At 40.0% G+C, this 20437-nt stretch overlaps 7 non-coding genes across 7 annotated transcripts; all 7 read right to left on the reverse strand.

The window, feature by feature from the left end:
* Positions 1–5697: 5697 nt before the first annotated feature.
* On the reverse strand, positions 5698–5770 carry TRNAR-UCG (transfer RNA arginine (anticodon UCG)). The gene has a single exon. It is a non-coding gene; the product is annotated as a tRNA-Arg (tRNA).
* A 1752-nt stretch (positions 5771–7522) lies between these two features.
* On the reverse strand, positions 7523–7595 carry TRNAR-UCG (transfer RNA arginine (anticodon UCG)). Its single transcript has one exon. It is a non-coding gene; the product is annotated as a tRNA-Arg (tRNA).
* A 1747-nt stretch (positions 7596–9342) lies between these two features.
* TRNAR-UCG (transfer RNA arginine (anticodon UCG)) lies at positions 9343–9420 on the reverse strand. The gene has a single exon. It is a non-coding gene; the product is annotated as a tRNA-Arg (tRNA).
* Positions 9421–11171: 1751 nt separating this feature from the next.
* Positions 11172–11244, reverse strand: TRNAR-UCG (transfer RNA arginine (anticodon UCG)). The gene has a single exon. It is a non-coding gene; the product is annotated as a tRNA-Arg (tRNA).
* A 1752-nt stretch (positions 11245–12996) lies between these two features.
* On the reverse strand, positions 12997–13069 carry TRNAQ-UUG (transfer RNA glutamine (anticodon UUG)). The gene has a single exon. It is a non-coding gene; the product is annotated as a tRNA-Gln (tRNA).
* A 1752-nt stretch (positions 13070–14821) lies between these two features.
* TRNAR-UCG (transfer RNA arginine (anticodon UCG)) lies at positions 14822–14894 on the reverse strand. Its single transcript has one exon. It is a non-coding gene; the product is annotated as a tRNA-Arg (tRNA).
* A 5400-nt stretch (positions 14895–20294) lies between these two features.
* Positions 20295–20367, reverse strand: TRNAR-UCG (transfer RNA arginine (anticodon UCG)). Its single transcript has one exon. It is a non-coding gene; the product is annotated as a tRNA-Arg (tRNA).
* Positions 20368–20437: the final 70 nt, after the last annotated feature.

A 20437-nucleotide genomic window follows, 5' to 3' on the forward strand; every position in this document is an offset into this window, starting at 1 on the left:
TCAGGGTGTGCACCTCAGATAGACTTAAACTTACACACCCTGGTCTGTGAGAGTAGTGCCCTATCCATTGCGGCATTGAGGGTAATCTGCAAGACAGAGTTCCAAAATCATCCTTTCATCTCAGTTCATGGCCACATAGAGTATTTCTGCAGTCATTCGTTTCACTTTTCTGTCTTTAATTAAACTGACCATTTTAAACCTCCACCTCCCACCACTTCAAGGTTACCGTATTTATGTTATAATAGGGCCTTGGAACTTTTGGCAAGTGGACAGAAGCAGTCAGAGAACCTCATAACAATACATACTCCTTTGCCTGATACCTTTCACAACAAACTGTTCTTAGAAAAAGACGTTAACCGGTCCTTGCTCTCAGACAGACACAGAAAGCCTATCACCACCTCTACGAACATATTTCAATCAAACCAATATATATCATTCAACAATTATGCCTCTGTATCAAAATAACTACAACTCGAGACAGAAAGGAATTTAAAAAACAATCTGCTGATTTGAATAACCAGCATAGTTTTAAGGACGTTCAAATTGGAATGTGACAATTTCAGAGTTCCTCATTCATAAGAAGTCTGTGAGATAGTATCTCAGAAAGATCTCAAGTTTATAGCAAAAATGGTTGTAAGGGTGATTTTTACCACACAATTGCAACTAGGTGCCTCAATCTGCAAGAGACCAGTCCTTGACAGATTACACAACTGGGGCAACAGCAAAGGCAGCAATTGTGTCAATCCTTTATGATTCTTCTCTAGTACTATACTTTTTCTGAGGGACAATTTGCATTATTCCTGGAGAAAATCATAGAGCTTCTACCCATGCATAGTTTCTACTTTCTGCACGCACACACTCCCTGCACTGAATCTACCCACAGTTCTGTTGAGAATGATTGTGCCATGTCATATTGTTGTATACGTATTGCATATCCGTGGCATTTATGAAGAGGTACTTTGGTATGGCAGAAGACAGAAAAGTAGCAATGCTGAAGGCATAACGTGACTGATTGTGCAGTTTGCATTGGGCTTTCTTAATGAGTGAGAGTGAAAGGAGTATTGTAAGAGTGTGCCTCCAGTTTGTATGTAAAGATAAGTTGGGTGCAGTGAGAAAAGGACTCAACCATAAAGGGACTCGAACCCTCACTCTTCTGATCTGAAGTCAGACGCCTTATCCATTAGGCCACATGGTCACTGACTGCAATATGTTTGGGTGTTTAGGGTTAGGTGGTATGATTGGATGTGGAACATATCAATTACAGGTGCGCAGGACAGGATCCCATACCGTTCTTCATCTTCTTTCCATCAAAGGAGTTTTTTCAAACAATATCTTGATAATTTCCAAAGTTTCATATCTTATGATGTGCTTTTTTGCCGTTAATCCTCCTTTCTTCTTTTATTGAATACTCTGTTTTATGCTGCAATGGTATTTTTGGATTATTTGAAAAGAGAATGAAACTGCTTTGACAGTAGTTCAGACTTCCCATTTCTTGACTTGCTAATTTGCTCCGTGAATTAGCTTATACAAGTGACATGAACAGGGCCTTGACCTAAGCACGTACCTGAAAGCCTCTCACCACCTGTAGAAATAAAATTCACAGCAGCTCAAAACAATCATTTTGATAGAGAATATTTCAAGTGAGTCTAAGTTTAATTTCAATAAAGAAAGCTGTATAAAATGACACGCTGCAAATTTGGGTAACCAGCATGACTCTTTTCAGTGAAGAAGTGGAATGGTTCTGTTGCAATATACTATCACCCTGGCAAGCTCCTACGAGGAAGAGTAAACAATATGATTAGGTTTCAGCAAAAATATATTAGTTAAGGGTGTGCACCTCAGATAGACTTAAACTTACACACCCTGGTCTGTGAGAATACTGCCCTATCCATTGCGGCATTGAGGGTAATCTGCAAGACAGAGTTCCAAAATCATCCTTTCATCTCAGTTCATGGCCACATAGAGGGGCATATTTATACTCCGTTTGCGCCGGAATTGCGTCGTTTTTTTTTACACAATTTCGACGCAAAACTAACTCCATATTTATACTTTGGCGTTAGACGCATCTAGCGCCAAAGTCCATGGAGTTTGCGTCATTTTTTAGCGTGGACACCTACTTTGCGTTAATGAGATGCAAGGTAGGCGTTCACGTCTAAAAAATCGACTCCGAGGCATGTGCGTCGGATTTATACTCCCGGGCAAAATTCACGCCCGGGAGTGGGCGGGTCAAAAAAAATGACGTAAGGCCGCTTTTGCGCCGTTTTTTTGCGCCTGCACAAGGCAGGCGTTAAGGGACCTGTGGGCTCTGAAGGAGCCCAGAGGTGCCCTCCCATGCCCCCAGGGACACCCCCTGTCACCCTTGCCCACCCCAGGAGGACACCCAAGGCTGGAGGGACCCATCCCAGGGACATTAAGGTAAGTTCAGGTAAGTGTTTTTTTTTTTTTTTTTGTGGCATAGGGGGGCCTGATTTGTGCCCGCCTACATGCCACTATGCCCAATGACCATGCCCAGGGGACATAAGTCCCCTGGGCATGGCCATTGGGCAAGGGGGCATGACTCCTGTCTTTGCTAAGACAGGAGTCATTTCTATGGGGGTTGGGAGTGAAAAAAAATGGCGCAAATCGGGTTGTGGCGAAAAAATTGCCTCAACCTGACTTGCCCCATTTCTTGACGCCCAAGCTCCATTTTCCCCTACGCCGGCGCTGTCTGGTGTACGTCGTTTTTTTTAACGCACACCAGACAGCGCCGCCGGCTAACGCCGGCTAATGTCATTCAATAAATACGGCGCCCACATGGCGCTTCAGAATGGCGTTAGCCGGCGCTAATTTTTTTGACGCAAAACTGAGTTAGCGCAGTTTTGCGTCAAAAAGTATAAATATGGGCCAGAGTATTTCTGCAGTCATTCGTTTCACTTTTCTGTCTTTAATTAAACTGACCATTTTAAACCTCCACCACCCACTACTTCAATGTTACCATTTTTATGTTATAATAGGGCCTTGGAACTTTTGGCAAGTGGACAGTAGCAGTCAGAGAACCTCATGACAATACATACTCCTTTGCCTGATACCTTTCACAACAAACTGTTCTTAGAAAAAGACGTTAACCGGTCCTTGCTCTCAGACAGACACTGAAAGCCTATCACCACCTCTACGAACATATTTCAATCAAACCAATATATATCATTCAACAATTATGCCTCTGTATCAATATAACTACAACTAGAGACAGAAAGGAATTTAAAAAACAATCTGCCCATTTGAATAACCAGCATAGTTTTAAGGACGTACAAATTGGAATGTGACAATTTCAGAGTTCCTCATTCATAAGAAGTCTGTGAGATAGTATCTCAGAAAGATCTCAAGTTTATAGCAAAAATGGTTGTAAGGGTGATGTTTACCACACAATTGCAACTAGGTGCCTCAATCTGCAAGAGACCAGTCCTTGACAGATTACACAACTGGGGCAACAGCAAAGGCAGCAATTGTGTCAATCCTTTATGATTCTTCTCTAGTACTATACTTTTTCTGAGGGACAATTTGCATTATTCCTGGAGAAAATCATAGAGCTTCTACCCATGCATAGTTTCTGCTTTCTGCACGCACACACTCCCTGCATTGAATCTACCCACAGTTCTGTTCAGAATGATTGTGCCATGTCATATTGTTGTATACGTATTGCATATCCGTGGCATTTATGAAGAGGTACTTTGGTATGGCAGAAAGACAGAAAAGTAGCAATGCTGAAGGCATAACGTGACTGATTGTGCAGTTTGCATTGGGCTTTCTTAATGAGTGAGAGTGAAAGGAGTATTGTAAGAGTGTGTTTCCAGTTTGTATGTAAAGATAAGTTGGGTGCTGTGAGAAAAAGACTCAACCGTGAACGGACTCGATCCTTCAATCTTCTGATCCGAAGTCAGACACCTTATCCATTAGGCCAAATGGTCACTGATTGCACTATGTTTGGGTGTTTAGGGTTAGGAGGTATGAATGGATGTGGAACATATCAATTACAGGTGCGCAGGACAGGATCCCATAACGTTCTTCATCTTCTTTCCATCAAAGGAGTTTTTTCAAACAATATCTTGATAATTTCCAAAGTTTCATATCTTATGATGTGCCTTTTTGCCGTTAATCCTCCTTTCTTCTTTTATTGAATACTCTGTTTTATGCTGCAATGGTATTTTTGGATTATTTGAAAATAGAATGAAACTGCTTTGACAGTAGTTCAGATTTCCCATTTCTTGACTTGCTAATTTGCTCCTTGAATTAGCTCATACAAGTGACATGAACAGGGCCTTGACCTAAGCACGTACCTCAAAGCCTGTCACCACCTCTAGAAATAAAATTCACAGCAGCTCAAAACAATCATTTTGAAAGAGAATATTTCAAGTGAATCCAAGTTTCATTTCGATAAAGAAAGCTGTATAAAATGACACGCTGCACATTTGGGTAACCAGCATGACTCTTTTCAGTGAAGAAGTGGAATGGTTCTGTTGCAATATACTATCACCCTGGCAAGCTGCTATGAGGAAGAGTAAACAATATGATTAGGTTTCAGCAAAAATGTATTAGTTCAGGGTGTGCACCTCAGATAGACTTAAACTTACACACCCTGGTCTGTGAGAGTAGTGCCCTATCCATTACGGCATTGAGGATAATCTGCAAGACTGAGTTCCAAAATCATCCTTTCATCTCAGTTGATGGCCACATAGAATATTTCTGCAGTCATTCGTTTCACTTTTCTGTCTTTAATTAAACTGACCATTTTTAACCTCCACCACCCACCACTTCAATGTTACCGTTTTTATGTTATAATAGGGCCTTGGAACTTTTGGCAAGTGGACAGAAGCAATCAGAGAACCACATGACAATACATACTCCTTTGCCTGATACCTTTCACAACAAACTGTTCTTGGAAAAAGACGTTAACCGTTCCTTGCTCTCAGACAGACACAGAAAGCCTATCACCACCTCTACGAACATATTTCAATCAAACCAATATATATCATTCAACAATTATGCCTCTGTATCAATATAACTCCAACTCGAGACAGAAAGGAATTTAAAAAACAATCTGCCCATTTGAATAACCAGCAGAGTTTTAAGGATGTACAAATTGAATGTGACAATTTCAGAGTTCCTCATTCATAAGAAGTCTGTGAGATAGTATCTCAGAAAGATCTCAAGTTTATAGCAAAAATGGTTGTAAGGGTAATTTATACCACACATTTGCAACTAGTTGCCTCAATCTGCAAGAGACCAGTCCTTGACAGATCACACAATTGGGGCAACAGCAAAGGCAGCAATTGTGTCAATCCTTTATGATTCTTCTCCAGTACTATACTTTTTCTGAGGGACAATTTGCATTATTCCTGGAGAAAATCATAGACCTTCTATGCATGCATAGTTTCTGCTTTCTGCACGCACACACACTCCCTGCACTGCATCTACCCACAGTTATGTTCAGAATGATTGTGCCGTGTCATATTGTTGCATACGTATTGCATATCCGTGGGATTTATGAAGAGGTACTTTGGTATGGCAGAAAGACAGAAAAGTAGCAATGCTGATGGCATAACGTGACTGATTGTGCAGTTTGCATTCGGCTTTCCTAATGAGTGAGAGTGAAAGGAGTATTGTAAGAGTGTGTTTCCAGTTTGTATGTGAAGATAAGTTGGGTGCTGTGAGAAAAAGACTCAACCATGAAGGGACTCGAACCCTCAATGTTCTGATCCGAAGTCAGACGCCTTATCCATTAGGCCACATGGTCACTGACTGCAATATGTTTGGGTGTTTAGGGTTAGGTGGTATGAATGGATGTGGAACATATCAATTACAGGTGCGCAGGACAGGATCCCATACCGTTCTTCATCTTCTTTCCATCAAAGGAGTTTTTTCAAACAATATCTAGATAATTTCCAAAGTTTCATATCTTATGCTGTGCTTTTTTGCCGTTAATCCTCCTTTCTTCTTTTATTGAATACTCTGTTTTATGCTGCAATGGTATTTTTGGATTATTTGAAAAGAGAATGAAACTGCTTTGACAGTAGTTCAGACTTCCCATTTCTTGACTTGCTAATTTGCTCCCTGAATTAGCTTATACAAGTGACATGAACAGGGCCTTGACCTAAGCACGTACCTGAAAGCCTGTCACCACCTCTAGAAATAAAATTCACAGCAGCTCAAAACATTCATTTTGAAAGAGAATATTTCAAGTGAGTCCAAGTTTAATTTCAATAAAGAAAGCTGTATAAAATGACACGCTGCACATTTGGGTAACCAGCATGACTCTTTTCAGTGAAGAAGTGGAATGATTCTGTTGCAATATACTATCACCCTGGCAAGCTGCTACGAGGAAGAGTAAACAATATGATTAGGTTTCAGCAAAAATGTATTAGTTCAGGGTGTGCACCTCAGATAGACTTAAACTTACACACCCTGGTCTGTGAGAGTAGTGCCCTATCCATTGCGGCATTGAGGGTAATCTGCAAGACAGAGTTCCAAAATCATCCTTTCATCTCAGTTCATGGCCACATACAGTATTTCTGCAGTCATTCGTTTCACTTTTCTGTCTTTAATTAAACTGACCATTTTAAACCTCCGGCACCCACCACTTCAATCTTTCTGTTTTTGTGCTATCATAGGGACTTGGAACTTTTGGCAAGTGGACAGAAGCAGTCAGAGAACTACATCACAATACATACTCCTTTGCCTGATACCTTTCACAACAAACTGCTCTTGGAAAAACACGTTAACCGGTCCTTGCTCTCAGACAGACACAGAAAGCCTATCACCACCTCTACGAACATATTTCAATCAAACCAATATATATCATTCAACAATGATGCCTCTGTATCAATATAACTACAACTCGAGACAGAAAGGAATTTAAAAAACAATCTGCCCATTTGAATAACCAGCAGAGTTTTAAGGACGTACAAATTGGAATGTGACAATTTCAGAGTTCCTCATTCATAAGAAGTCTGTGAGATAGAATCTCAGAAAGATCTCAAGTTTATAGCAAAAATGGTTGTAAGGGTGATTTTTACCACACAATTGCAACTAGGTGCCTCAATCTGCAAGAGACCAGTCCTTGACAGATTACACAACTGGGGCAACTGCAAAGGCAGCAATTGTGTCAATCCTTTATGATTCTTCTCTAGTACTATACTTTTTCTGAGCGACAATTTGCATTATTCCTGGAGAAAATCATAGAGCTTCTACCCATGCATAGTTTCTGCTTTCTGCACGCACACACTCCCTGCACTGCATCTACCCACAGTTCTGTTCAGAATGATTGTGCTATGTCATATTGTTGTATACGTATTACATATCCGTGGCATTTATGAAGAGGTACGTTGGTATAGCAGAAAGACAGAAAAGTAGCAATGCCGAAGGCATAACGTGACTGACTGTGCAGTTTGCATTGGGCTGTCTTAATGAGTGAGAGTGAAAGGAGTATTATAAGAGTGAATTTCCAGTTTGTATGTGAAGATAAGTTGGGTGCTGTGAGAGAAAGACTCAACCATGAAGGGACTCGAACCCTCAATCTTCTGATCCGAAGTCAGACGCCTTATCCATTAGGCCACATGGTCACTGACTGCAATATGTTCGGGTGTTTAGGGTTAGGTGGTTTGAATGGATGTGGAACATATCAATTACAGGTGCGCAGGACAGGATCCCATACCGTTCTTCATCTTCTTTCCATCAAAGGAGTTTTTTCAAACAATATCTTGATAATTTCCAAAGTTTCATATCTTATGCTGTGCCTTTTTGCCGTTAATCCTCCTTTCTTCTTTTATTGAATACTCTGTTTTATGCTGCAATGGTATTTTTGGATTATTTGAAAAGAGAATGAAACTGCTTTGACAGTAGTTCAGACTTCCCATTTCTTGACTTGCTAATTTGCTCCCTGAATTAGCTTATACAAGTGACATGAACAGGGCCTTGACCTAAGCACGTACCTGAAAGCCTGTCACCACCTCTAGAAATAAAATTCACAGCAGCTCAAAACATTCATTTTGAAAGAGAATATTTCAAGTGAGTCCAAGTTTAATTTCAATAAAGAAAGCTGCATAAAATGACACGCTGCACATTTGGGTAACCAGCATGACTCTTTTCAGTGAAGAAGTGGAATGGTTCTGTTGCAATATACTATCACCCTGGCAAGCTGCTACGAGGAAGAGTAAACAATATGATTAGGTTTCAGCAAAAATGTATTAGTTCAGGGTGTGCACCTCAGATAGACTTAAACTTACACACCCTGGTCTGTGAGAGTAGTGCCCTATCCATTGCGGCATTGAGGGTAATCTGCAAGACAGAGTTCCAAAATCATCCTTTCATCTCAGTTCATGGCCACATACAGTATTTCTGCTGTCATTCGTTTCACTTTTCTGTCTTTAATTAAACTGACCATTTTAAACCTCCGGCACCCACCACTTCAATCTTTCCGTTTTTGTGCTATCATAGGGCCTTGGAACTTTTGGCAAGTGGACAGAAGCAGTCAGAGAACCACATCACAATACATACTCCTTTGCCTGATACCTTTCACAACAAACTGCTCTTGGAAAAAGACGTTAACCGGTCCTTGCTCTCAGACAGACACAGAAAGCCTATCACCACCTCTACGAACATATTTCAATCAAACCAATATATATCATTCAACAATTCTGCCTCTGTATCAATATAACTACAACTCGAGACAGAAAGGAATTTAAAAAACAATCTGCCCATTTGAATAACCAGCAGAGTTTTAAGGACGTACAAATTGGAATGTGACAATTTCAGAGTTCCTCATTCATAAGAAGTCTGTGAGATAGAATCTCATAAAGATCTCAAGTTTATAGCAAAAATGGTTGTAAGGGTGATTTTTACCACACAATTGCAACTAGGTGCCTCAATCTGCAAGAGACCAGTCCTTGACAGATTACACAACTGGGGCAACAGCAAAGGCAGCAATTGTGTCAATCCTTTATGATTCTTCTCTAGTACTATAATTTTTCTGAGCGACAATTTGCATTATTCCTGGAGAAAATCATAGAGCTTCTACCCATGCATAGTTTCTGCTTTCTGCACGCACACACTCCCTGCACTGAATCTACCCACAGTTCTGTTCAGAATGATTGTGCTGTGTCATATTGTTGTATACGTATTGCATATCTGTGGTGTTTATGAAGAGGTACTTTGGTATAGCAGAAAGACAGAAAAGTAGCAACGCTGAAGGCATAACGTGACTGATTGTGCAGTTTGCATTGGGCTGTCTTAATGAGTGAGAGTGAAAGGAGTATTGTAAGAGTGTCTTTCCAGTTTGTATGTAAAGATAAGTTGGGTGCTGTGAGAGAAAGACTCAGCCATGAAGGGACTCGAACCCTCAATCTTCTGATCCGAAGTCAGACGCCTTATCCATTAGGCCACATGGTCACTGACTGCAATATGTTTGGGTGTTTAGGGTTAGGTGTATGATTGGATGTGGAACATATCAATTACAGGTGCGCAGGACAGGATCCCATACCGTTCTTCATCTTCTTTCCATCAAAGGAGTTTTTTCAAACAATATCTAGATAATTTCCAAAGTTTCATATCTTATGCTGTGCTTTTTTGCCGTTAATCCTCCTTTCTTCTTTTATTGAATACTCTGTTTTATGCTGCAATGGTATTTTTGGATTATTTGAAAAGAGAATGAAACTGCTTTGACAGTAGTTCAGACTTCCCATTTCTTGACTTGCTAATTTGCTCCCTGAATTAGCTTATACAAGTGACATGAACAGGGCCTTGACCTAAGCACGTACCTGAAAGCCTGTCACCACCTCTAGAAATAAAATTCACAGCAGCTCAAAACATTCATTTTGAAAGAGAATATTTCAAGTGAGTCCAAGTTTAATTTCAATAAAGAAAGTTGTATAAAATGACACGCTGCACATTTGGGTAACCAGCATGACTCTTTTCAGTGAAGAAGTGGAATGGTTCTGTTGCAATATACTATCACCCTGGCAAGCTGCTACGAGGAAGAGTAAACAATATGATTAGGTTTCAGCAAAAATGTATTAGTTCAGGGTATGCACCTCAGATAGACTTAAACTTACACACCCTGGTCTGTGAGAGTAGTGCCCTATCCATTGCGGCATTGAGGGTAATCTGCAAGACAGAGTTCCAAAATCATCCTTTCATCTCAGTTCATGGCCACATACAGTATTTCTGCAGTCATTCGTTTCACTTTTCTGTCTTTAATTTAACTGACCATTTTAAACCTCTGGCACCCACCACTTCAATCTTACCGTTTTTGTGCTATCATAGGGCCTTGGAACTTTTGGCAAGTGGACAGAAGCAGTCAGAGAACCACATCACAATACATACTCCTTTGCCTGATACCTTTCACAACAAACTGCTCTTGGAAAAACACGTTAACCGGTCCTTGCTCTCAGACAGACACAGAAACCCTATCACCACCTCTACGAACATATTTCAATCAAACCAATATATATCATTCAACAATTATGCCTCTGTATCAATATAACTACAACTCGAGACAGAAAGGAATTTAAAAAACAATCTGCCCATTTGAATAACCAGCAGAGTTTTAAGGACGTACAAATTGGAATGTGACAATTTCAGAGTTCCTCATTCATAAGAAGTCTGTGAGATAGAATCTCAGAAAGATCTTAAGTTTATAGCAAAAATTGTTGTAAGGGTGATTTTTACCACACAATTACAACTAGGTGCCTCAATCTGCAAGAGACGAGTCCTTGACAGATTACACAACTGGGGCAACAGCAAAGGCAGCAATTGTGTCAATCCTTTATGATTCTTCTCTAGTACTATACTTTTTCTGAGGGACAATTTGCATTATTCCTGGAGAAAATCATAGAGCTTCTACCCATGCATAGTTTCTGCTTTCTGCACGCACACACTCCCTGCACTGAATCTACCCACAGTTCTGTTCAGAATGATTGTGCCATGTCATATTGTTGTATACGTATTGCATATCCATGGCATTTATGAAGAGGTACTTTGGTATGGCAGAAAGACAGAAAAGTAGCAATGCTGAAGGCATAACGTGACTGATTGTGCAGTTTGCATTGGGCTTTCTTAATGAGTGAGAGTGAAAGGAGTATTGTAAGAGTGTGTTTCCAGTTTGTATGTAAAGATAAGTTGGGTGCTGTGAGAAAAAGAGTCAACCATGAAGGGACTCGAACCCTCAATATTCTGATCCGAAGTCAGACGCCTAATCCATTAGGCCACATGGTCACTGACTGCAATATGTTTGGGTGTTTAGGGTTAGGTGGTATGAATGGATGTGGAACATATCAATTACAGGTGCGCAGGACAGGATCCCATACCGTTCTTCATCTTCTTTCCATCAAAGGAGTTTTTTCAAACAATATCTAGATAATTTCCAAAGTTTCATATCTTATGCTGTGCTTTTTTGCCGTTAATCCTCCTTTCTTCTTTTATTGAATACTCTGTTTTATGCTGCAATGGTATTTTTGGATTATTTGAAAAGAGAATGAAACTGCTTTGACAGTAGTTCAGACTTCCCATTTCTTGACTTGCTAATTTGCTCCCTGAATTAGCTTATACAAGTGACATGAACAGGGCCTTGACCTAAGCACGTATCTGAAAGCCTGTCACCACCTCTAGAAATAAAATTCAAAGCAGCTCAAAACATTCATTTTGAAAGAGAATATTTCAAGTGAGTCCAAGTTTAATTTCAATAAAGAAAGTTGTATAAAATGACACGCTGCACATTTGGGTAACCAGCATGACTCTTTTCAGTGAAGAAGTGGAATGGTTCTGTTGCAATATACTATCACCCTGGCAAGCTGCTACGAGGAAGAGTAAACAATATGATTAGGTTTCAGCAAAAATGTATTAGTTCAGGGTGTGCACCTCAGATAGACTTAAACTTACACACCCTGGTCTGTGAGAGTAGTGCCCTATCCATTGCGGCATTGAGGGTAATCTGCAAGACAGAGTTCCAAAATCATCCTTTCATCTCAGTTCATGGCCACATACAGTATTTCTGCAGTCATTCGTTTCACTTTTCTGTCTTTAATTAAACCGACCATTTTAAACCTCCGGCACCCACCACTTCAATCTTTCCGTTTTTGTGCTATCATAGGGCCTTGGAACTTTTGGCAAGTGGACAGAAGCAGTCAGAGAACCACATCACAATACATACTCCTTTGCCTGATACCTTTCACAACAAACTGCTCTTGGAAAAAGACGTTAACCGGTCCTTGCTCTCAGATAGACACAGAAAGCCTATCACCACCTCTACGAACATATTTCAATCAAACCAATATATATCATTCAACAATTATGCCTCTGTATCAATATAACTACAACTCGAGACAGAAAGGAATTTAAAAAAGAATCTGCCCATTTGAATAACCAGCAGAGTTTTAAGGACGTACAAATTGGAATGTGACAATTTCAGAGTTCCTCATTCATAAGAAGTCTGTGAGATAGTATCTCAGAAAGATCTCAGGTTTATAGCAAAAATGGTTGTAAGGGTGATTTTTACCACACAATTACAACTAGGTGCCTCAATCTGCAAGAGACCAGTCCTTGACAGATTACACAACTGGGGCAACAGCAAAGGCAGCCATTGTGTGAATCCTTTATGATTCTTCTCTAGTACTATACTTTTTCTGAGCGACAATTTGCATTATTCCTGGAGAAAATCATAGAGCTTCTACCCATGCATAGTTTCTGCTTTCTGCACGCACACACTCCCTGCACTGAATCTACCCACAGTTCTGTTCAGAATGATTGTGCCATGTCATATTGTTGTATACGGATTGCATATCTGTGGCATTTATGAAGAGGTACTTTGGTATGGCAGAAAGACAGAAAAGTAGCAATGCTGATGGCATAACGTGACAGATTGTGCAGTTTGCATTGGGCTTTCCTAATGAGTGAGAGTGAAAGGAGTATTGTAAGAGTGTGTTTCCAGTTTGTATGTAAAGATAAGTTGGGTGCTGTGAGAGAATGACTCAACCATGAAGGGACTCGAACCTTCAATCTTCTGATCCAAAGTCAGACGCCTTATCCATTAGGCCACATGGTCACTGACTGCAATATGTTTGGGTGTTTAGGGTTAGGTGGTATGAATGGATGTGGAACATATCAATTACAGGTGCGCAGGACAGGATCCCATACCGTTCTTCATCTTCTTTCCATCAAAGGAGTTTTTTCAAACAATATCTAGATAATTTCCAAAGTTTCATATCTTATGCTGTGCTTTTTTGGCGTTAATCCTCCTTTCTTCTTTTATTGAATACTCTGTTTTATGCTGCAATGGTATTTTTGGATTATTTGAAAAGAGAATGAAACTGCTTTGACAGTAGTTCAGACTTCCCATTTCTTGACTTGCTAATTTGCTCCCTGAATTAGCTTATACAAGTGACATGAACAGGGCCTTGACCTAAGCACGTACCTGAAAGCCTGTCACCACCTCTAGAAATAAAATTCACAGCAGCTCAAAACATTCATTTTGAAAGAGAATATTTCAAGTGAGTCCAAGTTTAATTTCAATAAAGAAAGCTGTATAAAATGACACGCTGCACATTTGGGTAACCAGCATGACTCTTTTCAGTGAAGAAGTGGAATGATTCTGTTGCAATATACTATCACCCTGGCAAGCTGCTACGAGGAAGAGTAAACAATATGATTAGGTTTCAGCAAAAATGTATTAGTTCAGGGTGTGCACCTCAGATAGACTTAAACTTACACACCCTGGTCTGTGAGAGTAGTGCCCTATCCATTGCGGCATTGAGGGTAATCTGCAAGACAGAGTTCCAAAATCATCCTTTCATCTCAGTTCATGGCCACATACAGTATTTCTGCAGTCATTCGTTTCACTTTTCTGTCTTTAATTAAACTGACCATTTTAAACCTCCGGCACCCACCACTTCAATCTTTCTGTTTTTGTGCTATCATAGGGACTTGGAACTTTTGGCAAGTGGACAGAAGCAGTCAGAGAACTACATCACAATACATACTCCTTTGCCTGATACCTTTCACAACAAACTGCTCTTGGAAAAACACGTTAACCGGTCCTTGCTCTCAGACAGACACAGAAAGCCTATCACCACCTCTACGAACATATTTCAATCAAACCAATATATATCATTCAACAATGATGCCTCTGTATCAATATAACTACAACTCGAGACAGAAAGGAATTTAAAAAACAATCTGCCCATTTGAATAACCAGCAGAGTTTTAAGGACGTACAAATTGGAATGTGACAATTTCAGAGTTCCTCATTCATAAGAAGTCTGTGAGATAGAATCTCAGAAAGATCTCAAGTTTATAGCAAAAATGGTTGTAAGGGTGATTTTTACCACACAATTGCAACTAGGTGCCTCAATCTGCAAGAGACCAGTCCTTGACAGATTACACAACTGGGGCAACTGCAAAGGCAGCAATTGTGTCAATCCTTTATGATTCTTCTCTAGTACTATACTTTTTCTGAGCGACAATTTGCATTATTCCTGGAGAAAATCATAGAGCTTCTACCCATGCATAGTTTCTGCTTTCTGCACGCACACACTCCCTGCACTGCATCTACCCACAGTTCTGTTCAGAATGATTGTGCTATGTCATATTGTTGTATACGTATTACATATCCGTGGCATTTATGAAGAGGTACGTTGGTATAGCAGAAAGACAGAAAAGTAGCAATGCCGAAGGCATAACGTGACTGACTGTGCAGTTTGCATTGGGCTGTCTTAATGAGTGAGAGTGAAAGGAGTATTATAAGAGTGAATTTCCAGTTTGTATGTGAAGATAAGTTGGGTGCTGTGAGAGAAAGACTCAACCATGAAGGGACTCGAACCCTCAATCTTCTGATCCGAAGTCAGACGCCTTATCCATTAGGCCACATGGTCACTGACTGCAATATGTTCGGGTGTTTAGGGTTAGGTGGTTTGAATGGATGTGGAACATATCAATTACAGGTGCGCAGGACAGGATCCCATACCGTTCTTCATCTTCTTTCCATCAAAGGAGTTTTTTCAAACAATATCTTGATAATTTCCAAAGTTTCATATCTTATGCTGTGCCTTTTTGCCGTTAATCCTCCTTTCTTCTTTTATTGAATACTCTGTTTTATGCTGCAATGGTATTTTTGGATTATTTGAAAAGAGAATGAAACTGCTTTGACAGTAGTTCAGACTTCCCATTTCTTGACTTGCTAATTTGCTCCCTGAATTAGCTTATACAAGTGACATGAACAGGGCCTTGACCTAAGCACGTACCTGAAAGCCTGTCACCACCTCTAGAAATAAAATTCACAGCAGCTCAAAACATTCATTTTGAAAGAGAATATTTCAAGTGAGTCCAAGTTTAATTTCAATAAAGAAAGCTGCATAAAATGACACGCTGCACATTTGGGTAACCAGCATGACTCTTTTCAGTGAAGAAGTGGAATGGTTCTGTTGCAATATACTATCACCCTGGCAAGCTGCTACGAGGAAGAGTAAACAATATGATTAGGTTTCAGCAAAAATGTATTAGTTCAGGGTGTGCACCTCAGATAGACTTAAACTTACACACCCTGGTCTGTGAGAGTAGTGCCCTATCCATTGCGGCATTGAGGGTAATCTGCAAGACAGAGTTCCAAAATCATCCTTTCATCTCAGTTCATGGCCACATACAGTATTTCTGCTGTCATTCGTTTCACTTTTCTGTCTTTAATTAAACTGACCATTTTAAACCTCCGGCACCCACCACTTCAATCTTTCCGTTTTTGTGCTATCATAGGGCCTTGGAACTTTTGGCAAGTGGACAGAAGCAGTCAGAGAACCACATCACAATACATACTCCTTTGCCTGATACCTTTCACAACAAACTGCTCTTGGAAAAAGACGTTAACCGGTCCTTGCTCTCAGACAGACACAGAAAGCCTATCACCACCTCTACGAACATATTTCAATCAAACCAATATATATCATTCAACAATTCTGCCTCTGTATCAATATAACTACAACTCGAGACAGAAAGGAATTTAAAAAACAATCTGCCCATTTGAATAACCAGCAGAGTTTTAAGGACGTACAAATTGGAATGTGACAATTTCAGAGTTCCTCATTTATAAGAAGTCTGTGAGATAGTATCTCAGAAAGATCTCACGTTTATAGCAAAAATGGTTGTAAGGGTGATTTTTACCACACAATTACAACTAGGTGCCTCAATCTGCAAGAGACCAGTCCTTGACGGATTACACAACTGGGGCAACAGCAAGGGCAGCCATTGTGTCAATCCTTTATGATTCTTCTCTAGTACTATACTTTTTCTGAGGGACAATTTGCATTATTCCTGGAGAAAATCATAGAGCTTCTACCCATGCATAGTTTCTGCTTTCTGCACGCACACACTCCCTGCACTGAATCTACCCACAGTTCTGTTCGGAATGATTGTGCCATGTCATATTGTTGTATACGTATTGCATATCTGTGGCATTTATGAAGAGGTACTTTGGTATGGCAGAAAGACAGAAAAGTAGCAATGCTGATGGCATAACGTGACTGATTGTGCAGTTTGCATTGGGCCTTCCTAATGAGTGAGAGTGAAAGGAGTATTGTAAGAGTGTGTTTCCAGTTTGTATGTGAAGATAAGTTGGGTGCTGTGAGAAAAAGACTCAACCCTGAAGGGAGTAGAACCCTCAATTTTCTGATCAGAAGTCAGACGCCTTATCCGTTAGGCCATATGGTCACTGACTGCAATATGTTTGGGTGTTTAGGGTTAGGTGGTATGAATGGATGTGGAACATATCAATTACAGGTGCGCAGAACAGGATCCCATACCGTTCTTCATCTTCTTTCCATCAAAGGAGTTTTTTCAAACAATATCTAGATAATTTCCAAAGTTTCATATCTTATGCTGTGCTTTTTTGGCGTTAATCCTCCTTTCTTCTTTTATTGAATACTCTGTTTATGCTGCAATGGTATTTTTGGATTATTTGAAAAGAGAATGAAACTGCTTTGACAGTAGTTCAGACTTCCCATTTCTTGACTTGCTAATTTGCTCCCTGAATTAGCTTATACAAGTGACATGAACAGGGCCTTGACCTAAGCACGTACCTGAAAGCCTGTCACCACCTCTAGAAATAAAATTCACAGCAGCTCAAAACATTCATTTTGAAAGAGAATATTTCAAGTGAGTCCAAGTTTAATTTCAATAAAGAAAGCTGTATAAAATGACACTCTGCACATTTGGGTAACCAGCATGACTCTTTTCAGTGAAGAAGTGGAATGATTCTGTTGCAATATACTATCACCCTGGCAAGCTGCTACGAGGAAGAGTAAACAATATGATTAGGTTTCAGCAAAAATGTATTAGTTCAGGGTGTGCACCTCAGATAGACTTAAACTTACACACCCTGGTCTGTGAGAGTAGTGCCCTATCCATTGCGACATTGAGGGTAATCTGCAAGACAGAGTTCCAAAATCATCCTTTCATCTCAGTTCATGGCCACATACAGTATTTCTGCAGTCATTCGTTTCACTTTTCTGTCTTTAATTAAACTGACCATTTTAAACCTCCGGCACCCACCACTTCAATCTTTCTGTTTTTGTGCTATCATAGGGACTTGGAACTTTTGGCAAGTGGACAGAAGCAGTCAGAGAACTACATCACAATACATACTCCTTTGCCTGATACCTTTCACAACAAACTGCTCTTGGAAAAAGACGTTAACCGGTCCTTGCTCTCAGACAGACACAGAAAGCCTATCACCACCTCTACGAACATATTTCAATCAAACCAATATATATCATTCAACAATTATGCCTCTGTATCAATATAACTACAACTCGAGACAGAAAGGAATTTAAAAAACAATCTGCCCATTTGAATAACCAGCAGAGTTTTAAGGACGTACAAATTGGAATGTGACAATTTCAGAGTTCCTCATTCATAAGAAGTCTGTGAGATAGAATCTCATAAAGATCTCAAGTTTATAGCAAAAATGGTTGTAAGGGTGATTTTTACCACACAATTGCAACTAGGTGCCTCAATCTGCAAGAGACCAGTCCTTGACAGATTACACAACTGGGGCAACAGCAAAGGCAGCAATTGTGTCAATCCTTTATGATTCTTCTCTAGTACTATAATTTTTCTGAGCGACAATTTGCATTATTCCTGGAGAAAATCATAGAGCTTCTACCCATGCATAGTTTCTGCTTTCTGCACGCACACACTCCCTGCACTGAATCTACCCACAGTTCTGTTCAGAATGATTGTGCTGTGTCATATTGTTGTATACGTATTGCATATCTGTGGTGTTTATGAAGAGGTACTTTGGTATAGCAGAAAGACAGAAAAGTAGCAACGCTGAAGGCATAACGTGACTGATTGTGCAGTTTGCATTGGGCTGTCTTAATGAGTGAGAGTGAAAGGAGTATTGTAAGAGTGTCTTTCCAGTTTGTATGTAAAGATAAGTTGGGTGCTGTGAGAGAAAGACTCAGCCATGAAGGGACTCGAATCCTCAATCTTCTGATCCGAAGTCAGACGCCTTATCCATTAGGCCACATGGTCACTGACTGCAATATGTTTGGGTGTTTAGGGTTAGGTGTATGATTGGATGTGGAACATATCAATTACAGGTGCGCAGGACAGGATCCCATACCGTTCTTCATCTTCTTTCCATCAAAGGAGTTTTTTCAAACAATATCTAGATAATTTCCAAAGTTTCATATCTTATGCTGTGCTTTTTTGCCGTTAATCCTCCTTTCTTCTTTTATTGAATACTCTGTTTTATGCTGCAATGGTATTTTTGGATTATTTGAAAAGAGAATGAAACTGCTTTGACAGTAGTTCAGACTTCCCATTTCTTGACTTGCTAATTTGCTCCCTGAATTAGCTTATACAAGTGACATGAACAGGGCCTTGACCTAAGCACGTACCTGAAAGCCTGTCACCACCTCTAGAAATAAAATTCACAGCAGCTCAAAACATTCATTTTGAAAGAGAATATTTCAAGTGAGTCCAAGTTTAATTTCAATAAAGAAAGTTGTATAAAATGACACGCTGCACATTTGGGTAACCAGCATGACTCTTTTCAGTGAAGAAGTGGAATGGTTCTGTTGCAATATACTATCACCCTGGCAAGCTGCTACGAGGAAGAGTAAACAATATGATTAGGTTTCAGCAAAAATGTATTAGTTCAGGGTATGCACCTCAGATAGACTTAAACTTACACACCCTGGTCTGTGAGAGTAGTGCCCTATCCATTGCGGCATTGAGGGTAATCTGCAAGACAGAGTTCCAAAATCATCCTTTCATCTCAGTTCATGGCCACATACAGTATTTCTGCAGTCATTCGTTTCACTTTTCTGTCTTTAATTAAACTGACCATTTTAAACCTCTGGCACCCACCACTTCAATCTTACCGTTTTTGTGCTATCATAGGGCCTTGGAACTTTTGGCAAGTGGACAGAAGCAGTCAGAGAACCACATCACAATACATACTCCTTTGCCTGATACCTTTCACAACAAACTGCTCTTGGAAAAACACGTTAACCGGTCCTTGCTCTCAGACAGACACAGAAACCCTATCACCACCTCTACGAACATATTTCAATCAAACCAATATATATCATTCAACAATTATGCCTCTGTATCAATATAACTACAACTCGAGACAGAAAGGAATTTAAAAAACAATCTGCCCATTTGAATAACCAGCAGAGTTTTAAGGACGTACAAATTGGAATGTGACAATTTCAGAGTTCCTCATTCATAAGAAGTCTGTGAGATAGAATCTCAGAAAGATCTTAAGTTTATAGCAAAAATTGTTGTAAGGGTGATTTTTACCACACAATTACAACTAGGTGCCTCAATCTGCAAGAGACGAGTCCTTGACAGATTACACAACTGGGGCAACAGCAAAGGCAGCAATTGTGTCAATCCTTTATGATTCTTCTCTAGTACTATACTTTTTCTGAGGGACAATTTGCATTATTCCTGGAGAAAATCATAGAGCTTCTACCCATGCATAGTTTCTGCTTTCTGCACGCACACACTCCCTGCACTGAATCTACCCACAGTTCTGTTCAGAATGATTGTGCCATGTCATATTGTTGTATACGTATTGCATATCCATGGCATTTATGAAGAGGTACTTTGGTATGGCAGAAAGACAGAAAAGTAGCAATGCTGAAGGCATAACGTGACTGATTGTGCAATTTGCATTGGGCTTTCTTAATGAGTGAGAGTGAAAGGAGTATTGTAAGAGTGTGTTTCCAGTTTGTATGTAAAGATAAGTTGGGTGCTGTGAGAAAAAGAGTCAACCATGAAGGGACTCGAACCCTCAATATTCTGATCCGAAGTCAGACGCCTAATCCATTAGGCCACATGGTCACTGACTGCAATATGTTTGGGTGTTTAGGGTTAGGTGGTATGAATGGATGTGGAACATATCAATTACAGG

Source organism: Pleurodeles waltl, chromosome 4_1 (genome assembly GCF_031143425.1).
Source record: "Pleurodeles waltl isolate 20211129_DDA chromosome 4_1, aPleWal1.hap1.20221129, whole genome shotgun sequence".
NCBI lineage: Eukaryota > Metazoa > Chordata > Amphibia > Caudata > Salamandridae > Pleurodeles > Pleurodeles waltl.